Genomic DNA, 2,628 nt, shown 5'->3' with positions numbered 1-2,628 from the left:
TGAGTGACTATACACATGTATACATTCAGTAGAAAACTCTGCTACCTCTGAGTTATATTGATAATGCGCGTAATTGGTAGTAGCTCTGCCTAGGGTGGATGCTTGCTACTGACTGGGGGCAGCAACAATGTGCATTCGTGCTAGCTCTTCCTCCCCCAATTACAATTTACAGTGGTTGAAATTGGGGGAACCTGGGCTGCTTTTGCTGTTGGTTGGGAGGACGAGCTGCACCGCGCATTCGTGTTACCCCCCAACCCCCCACCCCCACCCCCATTATTTTTGTGGTTGAGCTGGGGGGACTAGACAGTGGTTTGTGTTCTGCTTTTAGATCCTGGGTACCAATGTATTTATATTTAGTATATTAAAATTGATTTTCACCTTCTCAAGTTAAATTGTTATTACTTTTAGGCACCTCCTTCGCCCAGCCGCTCATTTGGGATCCAGCTGCAGTCCTCGCCGCCACCTTCTCCTTCTCCCAGCTGGCCGCCCCCTTTCTTTGCAGCTTGACATAAAGATTAGCATGTGTGTGTGTCCTGCAGCTCGAGAGGGACAAAATAGGAGGTCACCATGAAATGTCGAAAGAGAAAGAGAGGCCGTAAGAGTGGATCATTCATTTGTCATTGGTTTCTCATCACTTATCCAATACTTTCTTTGTTGCTATCTTCTGATGATATACTGACTTGCAATATCTATATTCTCAATATGTAAATACGCAAGGGAGTGGATACCAGTATATTACTCTTTCCGTCCATATAATCAGATGGTTGTCTGTCAATTTTATAAAATTCTTTGGATTTGCTCAATATGTGTCATGTACCTAGGACCATTCACTCCAATGTGGTATGAGTACATTTATTTTCTAATTGTTCTTGGTTTGATGTCAAGGCGTACTCATTCTTGAAATCTATGTGGCTTTTTCAGAAACACTATGTTCCAAGAAGTTTATTCAAGAGAGCTGGGCATATAGGTCCGTCATGACTGGCAATGCCCTACAGGTCCGTCTCCGTCTCAATCTCGACCTCCTTGTGGACTGAAAGCTGATGCCATGTCTTTTATGTGATTTGATGCCTCTGGTTCTTCCATGATATATTTTATTTGCTGTCTTGAAGGACGGCTTGGTTGATGCAATCCGTGTATCCCTCACGGATCCACTTGGAACTCATGCTGCAGACCATCAATTAGGTGTGGTAATGACCTTTTCCTTTCCTGAGGATTTCATTTTCCTCTTCTTTTTAGTTGCTATACTGTAATGGTGTTTTATCAGTGGTGCTTTGCCTTATCTATTGCTATATATTTATCCTTTTGAATACTGTGTGACCTGCTAATTTAGACATTGTCAGTACATCTATTATTTTTTGGCTTATATCTATATTAGTTAAGATGGTTCATGTAGTTTCGTGGCATTTTTATTTTTCTTCTTCGGATCTGTTGTACTTTGTAGCTGAAATTTCATTATGTATGAATGAAAAAGAACGGGAATAAGCAGACCATGTGTATAAATATCACTAACTACTGATACTTTGCATCAGTTATCTAGAAGTAATTCATGTTGTACCCTTAGGATCAAAGTATAGGTTGTTTTCGTCCAAAGAAATGCATTATAGATTTACCAATTATGTGCTTACAATCTGAAATAGGCTAACCAGCAGAAAAATTGGTTCGATTATGATATTATTGTTCAATCCAAAGAAATGCATTATAGATTTACCAAGTATAAGTAGTATACTCTCTAGAAGTTTGGCACCGCCCATTTTTTGTCATTTAAGTGTTCTATAGTGTTATGCTCCTGTAGTAACCATTTGGTTTTGATGGCAGGATAACCATACTCAAGTCTGGTAGTGCGATGGCTCCTGTAGAACTAATCTCTGCACAATTTGTTTCAATGAGCACCCAGGTAATTCAGATGCTCCATTTGATTCTTGGACACTCTCCCTGCTGCTCATTTCACAACTACGTCTCCATCATAACTTCAAGCTGTTGTTTTCAAACAGTAAGGGAGAACGCTACTGATACAGTATATATTGGACATTGAATTGGTGCTCCATGGAGCCAGGGCACCATGATATATACACAAATCCAAACCAAATTTGGGTATACTTTTTCTGGAAATTTTAGTTCTGGGGTATAATACCTGATTATTATAGAATTCAAGTACTCTACATCTGGGATATTGCTGTGTATATCTATTTCTGCATACCATACTGCTTGTATATAAAATCAACATATATCTGCAGTCAAACAATCATTAGAAAAAGTAACTGCAATTTGGCTTTAGTACAAATATTTCACATATATGCGCCTTAGTTCTATGTAATGCTTTGTTGTTCTCTAAGGTATCCTCCTATCTTTGATGGAAGTAGTAGCATTTTTCTGGCTGAGCTAATGGCAGTGCTGCATGTTAATCAATGTAAACCCTAGAGAATCATGTAATTAAGGATAGCCATTGTTATTGTAATCGTAGATTGATCCTAATGGGATCCCGTACATCTCGATGTAATCTTGATGATCAAGTATCGTCCAGTATATATTCATGGCAAGGCCCAACGGGCAAATCACGGCAAACAATCATGTTTAGCTCTGCTTTCTCTTGCCGTCAGCTGCCCCACGTGTGTCGCGCTCGTGGACGGC

The 2,628-nt window shown here is 39.7% G+C and overlaps 1 long non-coding RNA gene across 1 annotated transcript; it reads left to right on the top strand.

Moving 5' to 3' along the window:
• Positions 1-413: 413 nt before the first annotated feature.
• On the top strand, positions 414-1,951 carry LOC123173688 (uncharacterized). Its single transcript, XR_006486426.1, has 3 exons — positions 414-995; positions 1,110-1,187; positions 1,816-1,951. It is a non-coding gene; the product is annotated as an uncharacterized lncRNA (long non-coding RNA).
• Positions 1,952-2,628: the final 677 nt, after the last annotated feature.

This window comes from Triticum aestivum, unplaced genomic scaffold, assembly GCF_018294505.1.
Source record: "Triticum aestivum cultivar Chinese Spring unplaced genomic scaffold, IWGSC CS RefSeq v2.1 scaffold50172, whole genome shotgun sequence".
NCBI lineage: Eukaryota > Viridiplantae > Streptophyta > Magnoliopsida > Poales > Poaceae > Triticum > Triticum aestivum.
The sequence above is the reverse complement of the archived record's forward strand: the minus strand, read 5'-3'. Positions and strand labels throughout refer to the sequence as shown.